Source organism: Glossina fuscipes, unplaced genomic scaffold (assembly GCF_014805625.2).
Source record: "Glossina fuscipes isolate IAEA_lab_2018 unplaced genomic scaffold, Yale_Gfus_2 61535, whole genome shotgun sequence".
Classification (NCBI taxonomy): domain Eukaryota; kingdom Metazoa; phylum Arthropoda; class Insecta; order Diptera; family Glossinidae; genus Glossina; species Glossina fuscipes.
Window position 1 is genome coordinate 201,794 of NW_024003747.1, and position 15,772 is coordinate 217,565.

Sequence of the window (15,772 nt, forward strand, 5' to 3'; positions counted from 1 at the left end):
ACAACTTGGGCTAGACACTCAACTTGGCTATGCCTCTGTTGTTCTCAACAAATTGTCTGCTTCCACTTTTGCGGATAGGAATAAGGAAACTACTCTTCCAACATGAAGAGAAAACACCTAAATACAAGGACATGTTAAAAATCTTTGAGATCACACCACACAACTCGACAGCGCAAGATTTAAGTACACATGATGGAATTCCATCAGGTCCAGGCGAACAACTGTATTTTAGAGAACTCAACCCTTTAAAAACGTCATCTTCCGAAATAACCAAGTTAGGTATTGAAACCGAGTTAGTTATAGGATATGGGTAGTTTGTTCGTCGGAAATTCTTAGCAAACAGACTTGAGGTTTCAAAATCATCCGAGGAATCAGACCCATTAAAAGAAACATGAGAGGGTTATGTGGAAATTTTTCTTTTAGAGTTAACAAATTTAAAAGCGAATTTAGGGTTAGCAAACAGAGAGGATTTAATGAACTGAAGGTATCTGCAGTAATAATGGTGGTTGAGGGAGTTAAATCTATGCCTCGTCACCGAGTAAGCGCAATTGTCGAGCGTAGAGCGACTTTTCGAATATTTTTTGAACAGCGAGTTTTTTCTATTCTTGCAATATTTAATTGTCTTGTTAAACCACGGGGGACACCTGCTTCGAGGTCGGCACTGCTTGATCGGAATAAGTGCAGCAATAGCTATATTTAATGTATTGTAGAACGATGACATTAAGCTTTCAATACCACCGGTTGAGAAATCAAGCGTCAAATGTGAAAGACGATGTTTTAGCAACACAATATTGATTTTATGAATATCATAATATTTATTTAAAAAAGTTTGATTTGGCACATTAGGGCAGTTCAACGAACCATCATTCATATGATGAAAGGAAATGCACATTGATGGATGGTAAAGATCCTAAGGTAAACTAAAAGGTGGACAACGATTTACGTTAATCTCGGGAAAATTGGCAAAGCAGAGATTAAGTAGTCTACCATTACAATTAGGGGTTCGATTATATTGACCCAAATTATGATCAAACAATTTATTAAAGAACACAACAGCCCTATCAGACGTTGAAGTAGGAACCAAACAGCCAGATTTATCAGTGTTACACCAAGTGACTTGAGGCAAATTAAAGTCACCCAATGCAACGACCAAATCGGTGGGTCTAGACCGCTTGGCCACTTCATAAATGAGGGCAGCGTGTATCTTGTAAATGAAGACATCAGAATTTGGGGGAATATAGAAGCAGCTTATAAATAGATGTTTATCAGGCATATTCGCACGAATAGCGATAAATTCAACGACAGGAGAAGGGGGAAATTCAATTAAATTGGACGGAACCTACGCAGATATTGTAATTATTGCACCACCACCAATGCGATTCACTCGATCATTTCTAAAGACTTGGAAAGAATTACGAAAAAGTTCCGACGAATTTGTTTTGTAAAAACAAACTACATATGATAAATATGCCAAGTGAAATGAATAGAAAATTATGTAGAATTTGTGTTATATTTAACTTAATTTAACTCGATATTAAAAAAAAAAATTTATTTCTTTTTCATCACAATTCACAAATGTAATTTCGCACACACTTTATTTTTCTTTAAATTTCTGCACTAATAATTCATTATCTAACAGTTGTTAAAACTTTTTTTTGTAGCTGGATTTTTACAAATCCAACTCTATAAAAGAGATGTCTAGTAACTTTGCTTGATTTATGCTAATGACAATTTGTTCGTAGCGAAAACATGTTTGTTCACAAGATTAGATTCTCTTGGCGATTGTTGCCTGCTTATATGATTACCACCCAGAACAACAACATCCCAAACATACTCAGTAGAAAAATCTCTAACAACTACAATAAAAACTTGTCTAGAAACATCAATAAGACCTTCAATGTAGGTAACAATGTCGGCAATACCCCATTCGCTAGAAACACCATATACGATGAAAATTAGACTTTTGCAAATACAAACAATTATAGGAACAACAAGAGAAAACGAAATGTCTACGTCGTACAGGGCCAAGAAAAGATGACTGAATCATCATATTAAAACCACGAAATAACATTGTAACAAAAGGGGAAAAAACATGGCAATGTAATAAGAATACAAAAAAAGGTAAGAATACAAAAAATACAATAAATTACAAACACCCCAAATACAAGGCTAGAAATTACATCAATCGAAAAGTCGGTCCTTTAAGAATACGTAATTGATTTCCTGTATTCTAACAACTCAATCGGAATTCATGATATTTTTAATAGCTCATCCAAACCTACTAAATATGTTAAAACAATAGCGAAAACAATTGTTCAACAATCCATTTTAAAATTTGGTAATTTTTAGTCCTAAAAGTCCACGGAGGAACTGAGCCCGTAATGAGCTTATGAATAAGGTATGTGAATTTTTTCTGCTCCGCACCACTGTCGAACATCACGGACTGTGAGCCGAAAATTGCTTAATGAGTTTATGTTTGCATTTGTTAATGATGACAATTGGGACAAATAGAGACCTTACCACTGTCTTGTGTACAAAATTACACCACGCATAACTGCTAATTACACTCCGAACGAGTTTGTATTTGAAAAGATGTCGCATTCCCCAAACGATAACCTAATAATGATTATTAAAAACCGCAGCTTAGAGGATTGTGGCAATATATTTAAAGTCAGTCTACGACATTCTCTAGAAAAAGCGGAAAACTTAACAGATGTAGAGAGAAATAAAAGAACCTCAAAAGATAATTCTAAGCAAATAAATCTTCCAAAATTAAAAACCGGTCACTTAGTAGTATTAAAAAATTAAAATAATAAAAAAAAAAACCAAAAATTATGAGCTACCCTATGAAATTATTGCGAGAAACGGAGTAAACTCCACTATTAATATTAAGAAAAACATTTTTGGATTTGAAAATTTACAACAGATATGTCGATTTTCGTAGAACAAAATGTACGTGAAACGCGAATGGTCTTGTAAGAAATTTATACATAAAATTCTGAGAGACTATGTCATTCCCTTTATTTCTTTATTTTATGTCGATTTTCCTTCAATCCCAAATGGCCTGAAGTCCTCCACACTCAATTTAACTGTGTAACATTCTAGTTTTATGATCATCTTCCATCCTTCTTTTTACACCAGGCGCAACTAAGACTGTGATTGTAACAAAACATTGCTCTTTTCTACCAATCGAAATTTCTGCTAACGAAAATTTTTTTATTCGACCTTTTGTCAAGTACATCAGCAACGTCGCCCGACATATTCCTTGGATGTTTTTGCACTCTGATTTTTTAATTTAACAACTTTTTGACGTTCCTATATTTTCTGCCGGTACGCTGATTCTGTTGAAATCTAGAATAAGCTGATTCGAACTTTTCCTAGGTATGTTGCATTGTTTATTGTGTGTGCATATAGAATGACTACCTTTTGAAGTTTTGATTGGTGCTTACTCCTTGAGAACCCATGTGACGAATATGTCCGGACTTCTCCGTTAGTCTAACATTTTCCGTCGAGTAAACTTGGCAATAGCTCTCATTTTTCCAGAAAAAAAAAACAAGTCATGTTATGAAACCACGAGTTTTTTTTAGTGCCTAAGTAGGATTTTTAAGAAAACAATCCCCAGGCATAAGACATAACACAGTGTTGAATTAGATGCACTTATAAGTGGTTGCACAATTTAGTGAACTAACACAAATGTTTGGCCTGAACTCACATCGTAAGCCGAAAGTATCATACTCTCTGCTCGACTGATGCATCCGGGCCTTCATGATCACAGAGTTTCATCGTACGCCGTCACTTTGGTGCAACTGATAACTTAAACTCCTTCTAAAATTCAATGCCAAAATATACTTCTTATTGCAAACTTTATACCATAATAAATTGCGTGTAATGATTTTCTTCTTCCCATTCCATTGAAAGAGTAGCAATTCCGGTAACAGGTGTTTCAACACTATTGTTGGTTTTATTTGTTGATTCCTTAGAGTAACAATTTTGTGCTAACGATCATTTAGAAAATTTATAGCTACTGCTTTACAATAGCCTATGCTTGCGCCAGTTGTCGATTAAAATCTTACAGGTTATGTAGGAGATTTTATGTATCGTACAATAATATTTACCCTCTGTAGATGCCAATACGGGATTTTTGAAAAAGAAATCAAGCGGTTTTCCGCAAAGGCAACACAAAATTGCTTGGAAAGCAATTTTAATACTTTTTGTTTGTTAAATTTATCATTTCTTACAGACCAATTGACTTCACTTATTTGTCGAGGCTTCTGCCTACTTTGTCGTGTCGGCTTTTCTTCGCTATCGCATTCTATTATCAACTCTGATATATTTTTCCCTTTAACGACAAATGTCAAGTTTGCCAAGCTCGAAAAAACTTAGTAGCTTACATTATTTCCCGTTGAGGCGAGTGACTTTGCATTTTAAATATTAAGACGCGAATTTGTGGAAAATAATCTGCGAATGATTCAGATGATTGTTATTTACGTTCCATAGTTTTATGGATTCATAATCGAAATCAGCTATTTCCCCCTGGTTCAGTAATTCTTGCTTAAGCACGAAATAGTCAATAGGGCTACATGCAGCTGCCAATATCATTTATATTTTTTCTCACGGATACTACTAGGTTACAGTCAAAAGAAATTGCACATACTTGCCCTTATGGAATATGACGAAAAATGTATAATAGTTATCGTTTAATTTATTTAATTATAAGTATGTATGTATGGATTTTTGAAACTATATATGTAAGTAAATATGTATATCAATGTAAAATTTTATATATAATAAGAGTAAATTGCTATATATAGATCATTTAATATATATATGATTAATACAAATCCATGTTTTATTGTACTTAACGTATACAACGCTGCAAGTGATGAAGCTGCTTTTTTTTATGGCAATTAAGTTACAGGATTCCAGCCAATATCACCGATGATTATGTGTTTGGAACAACAAAACCAAACATAAGTTAATTTTGCTACAGCACTGCACTTAACGTTAATGATTTGTTGACGCAATTCTCGCTTAATTTTTTCCATGCATAGTGGAAGATATTTGGCTACATTATCTTTGTTATTTCGTATACCACGAACTCGATCAATTAAATATTTATCAAACATACACTCAAGGTTGCTTTTTACTCTTTATTTGTTGTACAGTTACATTTATTGGTCGTTGATTACTACCTATTGATTTGTTTGCTACCAAACTTTAAAAATAATTTATTACTTCTTCCAAGGACTAGAAGCATATTCTTATTTGAGTATTAACAACAAAAAAGATATCATCACAGATATAGTTTTTTTTTTTACTTATATAATTATTTGTCTAGGACACATTTTTTAATGTTTTGTCTGGTTAGGTTTTTCTCTCTTTTTGAGTACAAATAAATCACCGCTTTTGTAATTGTTTCTGTTGTAATTTGCTATAGCGCACATACTCGTTTTGTACATAATTTGTTCATTATAATATATTTTTATATGGAACACTTTAGTAGAAAAATTCTTATACGCCTTCTCAAGAATCAATTCATTAACAATTTTTTTTCTTTTACTTCAAAGGCGTTTGCTTTCTCAAGTTTTTGTATTTGTGTTCTGCTTTTATCAATCCTGTTCTATTTTTTTAATATAAAATATTTTCCCTCCACCTCCAGCACCGAAAATCGAAATTGTTCAAAAACCGACAAAAATGGCGTCAAACCATATGCCACCATTAAACTCGTTCTCATGCCAGAACTTAACAAGCCTGTCAATGCATGATTACATTTTTTTTAAGAAAAAGCAAATGAAACAAGATTGCTAAGCTAAAACCTCATTTTATACCATAAATTCTTTTACAGCGCGTTCTGCAACTGCCCCTACAGGCTATTATTCTATATTTGTATTGTCTGTTCCTATGTTATCTGTCGTGAGTATATCTATATTAATTAGCATACCCATGTCTGATATAGTTAAGCTTGTTCGCGTAACTTCGATATCATAGCAAATGTAGTTTTAGGAACTTTAGTAGGAACTTTTTTTATTTAAATAAGCTGGATAAAATGTGTTATATCTCATGTTAAATTCTTGATAGGTAAAGAGGATGACATCTAATGATAACGTAAAAATAAAAAAAATAAAAAAAAATAAAAAATTTATTTCAGTATATTAAGACTAGAGTTTGAAGAAACTTACGCCAAATTATGCAGTATGCCCAAACGGACACTATCTACATGCATTAGCCAATTGCTGGAAAAAGAGAAAATAAAGGACGCGTAAATGTTATATCAGTTGATGCAGAATTGGTAAGCGTTCGCTTAAAATTATATAACACCAAGCATTCATTTAATTTCATTCGTATCATTAGTTTTTCAATATTTGTACACAATTGTACACTTATGTACTGCATCGATGGTGTAATAAATTTACATATATGCGTATTTAAATTCCATTTATGTTTATACAATTGGCGAAGTAGTTTAATCAAAAAAAGAAGATTTTTTTCAGAAAAAAAAGTAATGCCTCACAAAAAAAAAAGATTAAAAATGATACATAACTTATATAATTTATTATTTAAAGCTGTATATATTAGTTTGGGGAAAAAGAAATCCATTATTTTTTCGGTAGATGGCTGCACTGATAGATTTTTCGTAAAGTATCGATCAAACAATTTCCGATACTGTACATTTACATACTGTACATTTCGCAGTAAAAAAAATTCTTTTGCTGTTTTTTGTTCGGTGTATTCAGTTGTGAGTTACAGCGTGTTAAAAATGGAAGTGAACAAAGAGAAAATTCGGTACATTTTACAGATTTTCTTTGACAAAGGCGAAAATGCAAGCCAGGCGGCTAAAATTGTGAATGGTGTTTATGGTTCCGATATTGGCACAGCCAATTATGCAATTTTGGTTTCGTAGATTCTGTTCAGGAATTTTTGATGTTAAAGATGCACCTCGCACAGGTAGGCCGGTCGTCGAAAATGTCGATAAAATCGGAGAAATGATCGAAGTTGACCGGCATGTTAGCAGTCGTAACATCGCCCAGGAGCTAAAATTCGACCATAAAACAGTTTTAAACCATTTACACAAAGCTGGATTCAAAAAGAAGCTCGATGTTTGGGTGCCACACCAATTAACAGAAAAAAACATGATGGATCGAATTTCCATCTGCGAAGCCTTGGCCAAACGTATTATTTATTATGAGTTGCTTCCATATGACCAAACGCTAAATTCTGATCTCTACTGTCAATAACTGGACCGTTTGAAGATAGCGATTGACCAGAAACGGGCAGAATTGGCCAACAGGAGAGGTGTCGTGTTCCACCAGGATAACGCTAGGCCACACACATCTACAGTGACTCGCCAGAAACTTCGGGAGCTTGGTTGGGAAGTTTTAATGCATCCGCCATACAGTCCGAACTTGGCACCAAGCGATTATCATCTTTTTCTTGCATTGCAAAATTTCTTTAATGATAAAAAATTGGAATCTAGGGAGGATTGTGAAAATCGACTACTAGAGTTTTTTGTAAATAGAGACCAGGACTTCTATGAGAGAGGCATTTTGAAGTTACCTTTAAAATGGCAACAAATCATACAACAAAACGGTGCATATTTGACCCAAATCGGACAATCCGAAACATGTTAAATAAAGTCCTGAAGTTCATATAAAAATAATAGATTTCTTTTTCCCCAACCTATATATTTACAAGCATCAGCGAAATAATTATATATAATTATGTATATCTTGATTTGAATTTCAATCATCTAATTCGAGTGACAACAATTATGTAGAGATATTTATCTAATATTAATATAATAAAATTAAATTAAATCCTATCATGTAACTATTTAAATCACATAATTCGAGTGATGACTATGTAGTGATATGTACACACTAATAATATAATTTGGTGAAATTAAAACAGACAATGCAGCTGTTGAAATCGTATAATTCAGGTGATCGTTGTATTGGCGTGTCAACTTTGAGGGACGCTAAATTTTGCACGTTACACTCTCTCCTTACTTGCCGGAGGATGAAAGAGAAGGAGTAATGGATATGATATTGATTATTACTCGATATGCATGCTACGACGAATCCTTTGACCGTTACTCCATGCAAGCAGGAGTTCAAGAATTCGAGGCTGTAGTTTTGGTAGTGTTTTCTAAGGAGTCTCGTTTGCGTTAATAGTAGTAAACGGAATTTGTAGACCGTTGTCCTCAGCTAGTTGTCTATTCGGGTTGGTGGATCCTGGTGTCTCTTCCAAAGAATTGTGGTTGCTAGGCGGTAAGGATGCGTCAGATATATAAGGCCCCACACGAGCAGTGAGGTCCACTGCCCGTATTCCCCGTGCTTGATGCATTCGGTTGCGGGGACAAGTATATCTTCAAATGTGTTGTCTTGGCGCAACTGCGGATTACTGGACTAAACATATTCAGTCCGGTAAAAGGAAGGCGTTGGTGATTAGGAGAGGACATAGTCATCAGTGCGGCCTTTATGCTGTTTTCGTTTGTATTCACGATGAGTGAAAACTTATCATCACTGATGCCTTTTGAATTGAGTTTCGTGACATTTTGTCGGTCTTCGTGAGGCTTCGTTGGAATTTACCTTTAGCTTCATCGAATTTTCGGGAGTCGTTCACTGTGACCTGAAGATAGAGAATATAAATATGATTAGCGAAGCTCGCTATCATTGGTAGTGGGCCTTTACACTGGCGCAGCTCGCTGAGATGGGCCTTACTTCTGTCTCCAGCGTTGGTTTTAGTTAGTTGGGCATATTTGGGTGAAATAAACCTCCTAACCCTGTATGGTCCATTATACTTAGGGGCAAGTTTTTCAGCATAATGCCTAGCAGCGTTTGATAAAGCATAAGTCCTGACGAGGACGAAATCGTTTATTTTAGGCCTCCAGTGTTTTCTACGGGGATTATAATATCGTCTCTGTTCGCTATTATGATCTTTTACGTTGTGATCATTACCAAATTAGCAAATTTGGATTTGAGCTATCGGCATTTTCTCTCTTCTTATTAGCCTGTGCTGTGGTTTCTTCCTGCAGCTCTAGATTGTATGCTCTGTGTTTACCTCTGTTGTATGTTTGGGCATATGATTGATCGGATCGGTAGCCAATCGACCTACATCACATGCTCAAATAGGTTATTCAACGTTTCGCAAGTCGTGGATTGACTAGCTGTAGTAATAACGGCTTTAAAAGCTTTTAAAAAGTTTAATCCTGAGATTACGTCATCCGATGCATTCGACATTAATAAAAATGTAATCCTTCCCGTTTAATTACCAATTTGTGCTTGACATTGTACCGCTATTTTCACATCAAGTGTTGGCTAAAGTAACTTTTACTTCAATGGCTAATTCCTCCAGTGGTGAACAGAACGCTTCGCTGAATTGTTGGCTAAGAAAACAGAGCTGATGGCGTCTGTGTTGCTTGCTGCAGTAGTTATTTCTTCTCTTATAGTAAGAGTAATTCTGAATGTATAATCTTTCCACCTTAATGGTGGACATGGGATGGAGGAATTGGATATTCGCTGCCCGTCTGTTCAGTCGATTACGATTCTGCTCTCCTCTAATTCCCCTTTGACTAGCATTTATATGATAACGCCTGTCATTTCTTCTGATATTAGTTCAAGGTTGACTGTTGACTGGAGCACATTATCCGGTATTTATAATCTCCGATGAGATGTACTTGCATCTATTGTAGGCACACATTCGAGATCGGCTGCTAGTTCCAAAAGTTCTTCAAACGAATTGAAGTCTCGTCGTGTATTATCCTACTTATAATCAGGGAAAGCATTCCGGAAAATTCATTCTAATTTTTCCTTTTCATCCATCTTAATGTATCGCACCAAATGTTGAAAGGCCCGGAGGTAGTCTTTAAAAGTTTTGTTGGTTCGTTAAGTTCGACTACGCATTTTATCTTCCAATATCTCTAGATAACAAGGCAAGAAACGGAATTTTAGGAAATACTGAACGGTACCCCTCCTTTTTTATTCTTTTGAATGGTCTATTTTACAATGTAGGAATGGTACTTTTGTGCAGTAACGAACGGTATATTGGATTCTGAATGTTGAATTAGCGGTGTTTAAAATTCTACAGCGAATTTTCAATCAGATAAACTCTTCATTTTATAAGAACACCTCTGTTTTAACAATTGATCATTTTCTTTGGGAATAATTCTTTCTGATTCTGTCTATCTTATTTCTAGAAAATATAAATTAAAAATTTTTGTCGAATAATTGGGAAAATAATTACACGTGTGCGTCTCTTCACCAGTAATTTAAAAACTCCGCTGTAAATTTCCAAACGCTTAGCTGCAATGCCTGGGTAAGAGTCAGCCACATGTGAAAAAGGTTTCTTGTAAATTTTATAATTATTTTCGTAAGTATGAGTACACCAAAGATTTTTAAAATGTTGGCTGAGACGTTCAGCAGAAGTTCGTTTCAAAACTCTGTAGAGTTAAGGATATTTTTCTGCTTGTTAATTTGTGAGTCTGCTCACAGGCGCCAGGGTGCACGTTACAAGAATATTTATTATGCAGGGTATCGCCTTTTTCGTACTGCCCACTTTGCAGATTAAAACTCCTGCACGTTTTACTGTATCTTGGCTTTTATTATTATAAATTTAATAAACAATTTGCTGGTCCTCGATATGTCTGCGTAGGCGTTAGCTTTCTCTCTCTCTCCCTCTCTCTCTCTCTCTCTCTCTTAAATAACTAAGCTTTTAATTTTAGCATTTAATTGTCACGAATCGTGAAATTATTATTCGTAATATAACATCATTATTTGGTATTACATTGAATTGGTTATACCTTTATTCCGTTCATATAATTTCTATTTGAACATACCTTCAGTAATACTGTAAGGGCTTGTGAATTGATTTACTCAAGACTTCCATGATATCTTTGGTGACGGAAAGCTAGTATATAAGTCCTTGCGTTTCTTGATTACTAGTTGGTCCCCAAGGGCGTTTATGAGGGCTTTCGCATGGGGAATCAGATCTTATATCTCTTATGCAAATAAATACTTTAATTTTACAAACCCCATTGCCAGTTGCCATTTCAGATTCGACGGTGTGATCAGACTGAACGCAGCCCTACTGACCTCCAGCGCCACCTTGTTTAAATTCGATCTCAATCGGGAAATAGCAGCGGCAAATACCTTCGATTTTCCTGGCTTACATATGAACTTGCAATTATATTCCTCAATTCTAATTTAGCAAGTAGTTAATATGGTATTATGATTCTTGTCGCCAAATGGAAATGTTAAGGGTCAATAGAAAATATTCTTATCTTCTTATCCTCATACAAATTTGACCTCAAATAGTGTAGGGCCCAAACAATGGCGAACATTTTCTGGCGTAGTTTTCCGCCATTTTGTTCAAAAAACGTGAGATAAAGGCGATAGGTTCTTCTGCTCCGAACAATACTGGGCCAACACAGTTCCTGTTGCATACATTACAAAGATGGTTATCAATGTCTTAACAAAAACAATCATGTCATCGCTATAAACTGTCAGATATGTTTATCTCGCAATGTTTTCGTATTAAACTACTAAACTTTACATCTGACGATTTGTAACGCAAATTGTAACTGCATATCCTTTGTTTGACTTGACTTTTATTGTTTTTCAAGACCAACGTTGGGCTCACATTTATAGTTTGCAGCTTTCAGAAATGCCCGTAATCCAATGTTAAGTGATGTCACGTAGGACGCTACTTTTTATGTCTATGTATTCAATCTAAGCGCAGTTGTTACTTTGAAAGGGTTATGTGCTGTAAAGGGTGGGTGCTCGTGTCATTGATGAGCTAGTTAGTTGGGGAGAAATGAGAATTTCAAGTTTTTATCTCGGTTACAACCAAAGAAGTACACGCTCTTTAATTATAATAAATTTCTAATTAGTAATTTCTTAATAATTGTATATAAAAAATTACATAAAAAAACTTGTTAAAAGATACTAAGGAAAAAAAAACCTGGCGTATTGACGTCATAGTACCGATGCATATATGCAGCTGCTGATAACTACGCTGATTATGAAATTGATGATGACCTAATTTCTTAATAGCAACTTCGCATTTTATGCTATAAGACACACACACAACTATATCAAAATACGGGAAGAAAAATGCTACTGTTTTGGCAATAAATGGAATAATTTTATTCCATTCATGATAATTTAGCGAAAAAATAGTTTATCTTTTCCTGAAATCATGTATTAATTCCTTCTCTCTCTCTTGTTCTCCCTGTCAACATCTTCTTTTTTTTTTCAGGCATACCAATATTTTAGGCCCGACAATTTTGTTCTTCCTAGGGATTTTTCATCGGTGAACCCTATATTGTACAATGCTACAGAGATAATAATAAGATAAGATAATATAATAATAAGCCTATAATTTTTACGTGAATTAAGTGTAAATGTATAAAAACTAAATCAAAATGGCTACAACAAAAGAGAATAGTGCACAATTATTAACTTTTTATAAAATGCATTAAATGAAATTTTTTCCAACAAAAGAGAAGTGGAATATTTGAAAAGATGGGCTGGCCATTTATTTTTGATATAAATTGCCAAAAAAGCCGTTCTACTTAAATCGATTGGAACTGCTGCTTATCCTACATTACACTAATCGTCCTGTTCGCAATTCCCAGTAAGCAAAACATGCAAGGAATTATTTGAAATTCTAAGTATCTGTCATGCTACACCTGCATTTATTTATCGAAGAAGAAAAAACTTCCATAATACGACAAAAGATGTTTAAGAAAAAGTTGCTGAATGGCTCGCCAGAGTAAAAAAGATAGCACTCTCTTATAAATATGGCGAACACTTAGTGGCATTCGTCGAAGACAGATTCATAATACCCGAAAAGATTTTCATCAAGCCGTGTGAAGAGAACGATGCACTTGCTCTTCATCATAAAATTAAAAAAGCATTGAGAATCGAAATGAAGATTTCATCTAATGATAATAGCGATGACAATCATGCGAATTGGATTAATCAATCGAGCCTTAATAAATATCCTAGGAACAAGAAGAAAAACGACAATGAAAAGAAACCAAACTTGGAACATAAGTTATACAAACACTGCGGTTATAAAGGCCACGATGAAAAAAATTACAAATTCAAGAGCACTACAACCCATGTATTCGGCAAAATAGACCACATTGCATCAATTTATTGTTCAAAATAAATCTCACGGTGGTTTATGCAGGTTGCCAGTAAAACTTGACAGTGTTGGTCGTGTTGATTGGCCGCTCAGAGCTCTGTATTTTGAATTACGTCAAGTAGGGACTTATAATATTACCGAAATTACCTAACTCATAATTTAGTGATCAATTAGGCCCTTCTAAAAGCACCAGAGTTACATTAAACGTTGATAAAAATGCCAAACCAATTTTCTTCAAGCCTAGACTATTAACAGTCGGTTGAAAAACAAAAAAAAAAAATATAAGGTAAATGACTTAATTGAGTTAGTTGTTGTTAGATTGTAAGAACAAAAGAATATGTCCAAGATGTTGTATTTCTCGTTCACAAACACACATAAGACATGAAAAGGATTGTACAGAAAATAATTAGTACGAAAGAATACTAGATGCAAACCAGCGTGCAGCTTAAAGACCCGTGAAGGAACATTGGAAAAAACGTGATCCAGCGATATCGGGGCGAAAACAACATCCTTCAATAAGTTAACCACACATAACATGCCCAACATTTCCCTCCTTTTCTGAAATGACCGTATATTAATGAGCTTGAACCTATTCTCATTTGGAGGTACTGACAGACTCCAAGGCAAGCTGCGCAACGCAAACTGTAGGTATTAACACTGGACCGACTCAATAAGTTACAGATAGTATCCGCATCCTTGGTATCCACACCACAACTGAGTATTCTAGCATTGGCGTAATCAAGCACGTATACAAGTTTTTCACAATATACGGATCACTAAATCTTTTAGAGTATATTTTAATGCAGCCCACAAAAGATTTAGCTTTGTTAACAGAAGTTTAAATATGAACGTTATACTTAAAGCATGATATAGATCCAGAACGTCATTATTCGTAAGCATGCGAGGCAGGCAACAAGCTACGACGATGATAATTTCTTATATTTCTTTATATTCAACGCCATGCCGTTAATTTCGGACCAGTTAACCAAGTTATTCAAGCCACCCTGAAGAAAATGCATATCAGTTAGCGAATCAAACGAATGATAAAGCTTTACATCATCTGCAAACAGGAGAACCTTTACAAATTGAGAGTAAAGAATACGCCCAGGATGGCTTCTTTAAGGAACACGAGATAACACAGGAATTGGGCGACAGCGACAAGAATTAAAGAGCACCGTTTGAGAACGACCCCTACGGTACTCATGAAACCATTAGCAAAGCCGAGGCATTTTAACTTAAAGGTCAACATGGATTCACCTTGTCAAATGCTCTGTAAAATCAGTGTAAATTACGGCAGTTTGCTTGAACTCCTCGAACACTATGAATGAATCACCAGTAAGTACCAACAAGTTAATAGTCGTAGATTATTCTTTCGTAAAACCATGTTGCCATCGACGCAATCACCGATATAACTTGTTTAGTAACTGAAGCTTTAAACAGCTTTGGTAATGCACTAAGCTTGCCAATTGCGCTGTAATTCTCCAGCATTGAATATATTCATTACTGACACATAGAGTAAATCACCACATCGTTGGAGTACGCAGGACGTAATACTAACCGGTGCTGGAAGCCAAGATCCTGTCCCCTCTTAGGACACCCACCACCGTTCGTTTCATATTTATAAATTTATTCTCATAGGGTCCGTAACCACATGAACGCCTTATATAATTAGCGTGGCAACGTGTGAATGTTTCGGGCAATCTATTTCTTCCTTTCCGAAATGATCCCACTTGCTTGTTAAACCAGATCGGACACTTTACAGTTCGCGGACTACATACAATCGGAACAGCCTGGGAAATCGCATGGAAAAGAGTCTAACAAATAAAAGATATCATCAAGCCTACAAATAATTTCAGATACTACTCCTCTCAGTTCATCAAAATTCCATTTAATCATACCAACAACGTAGGATGATAGTCATCCCTCAATAAAACGAACGGATTTTTCCGCGACATACAACTATTTGTATCGTTTAAGAACACTAAGTCACGGAGTCGCACCTTCGCACTATAAATGCAGTTACATCGCATAAGGGCAAGTTCATGGATTTTATCAGCAAAGTCAATATACGCTAACGGCGCCTATAACCGAGGTCCTCATTAAAAGACCATGTAACGTCAGGCAAAGGGAAATCACGTAGTGCTAACCTTGAATCCATAGGCTTCATGAGAATAATGAACTTATCTATTAAAGACAGGTGACGCATATGAGTTATGGCATCTGAGGCAGAACATAGGAGAACGTGATGTACAAGTAATATCACTGTAATTTGATTTTTATAGCAACAAACTCCTCCACAATGGCAACCGCAAAAAAATGCGAAAAAGTAGACGGCACATTCCTCACTGCAGTAAGCACTCGACTGCCAGCTTGATGAACCCTGTCATATGGGACCAGTTGATAGTCCAATGAAAAACTTTCGGAATCTTTTATCGTTTGCTTCAGCCAAGTTTCAATAAATGTTACAACATGGTAGTTGTGCCCAGTCAAGTTTAACAAAGTTTCCTTCAATTTTGTGTGAATATCACGGACGTTTTGTTAAGGTGCAAGAAAATTAGTATTCAGTTTTTTGACTCAAAAGTGGGAGATTCTCCCCGCTCTAGTTGAACACGAGCACTTACCT